The sequence below is a fragment of the Plasmopara halstedii genome (genome assembly GCF_900000015.1).
Source record: "Plasmopara halstedii genome assembly, contig: Scaffold_323, whole genome shotgun sequence".
Lineage (NCBI taxonomy): Eukaryota > Oomycota > Peronosporomycetes > Peronosporales > Peronosporaceae > Plasmopara > Plasmopara halstedii.
Window position 1 is genome coordinate 346,406 of NW_020187244.1, and position 329 is coordinate 346,734.

Here is a 329-nt window from a genome sequence, read left to right on the forward strand (position 1 = left end):
GAAAAGGCGCCAATGCTTTGGGCAGTGGCTTTTCGCGTGATACGCAGTATTTGGTTCCCGGAAGCAGGTCGATGTCATGACGCACACCTTGACACGGAGGTAGGACCAAAGGGTTTTTGGAACAATGTCTTGATATTCCTTTACCAAAGAATAGTATGGATCCAAGGAATTCCGAAGGATCGACTATCTACTTCGTGCTTTCAGCACTTTCTTGGTGTCCTCCAAGACAGCTTCATCCAGAAGGGATGACGAGCTTATCTCCTCGTCTGGCCGTACAATGACCACTTCGGCCAAATCGCCTGCCTTCAAGGCACTGCCGAACTCTTCAA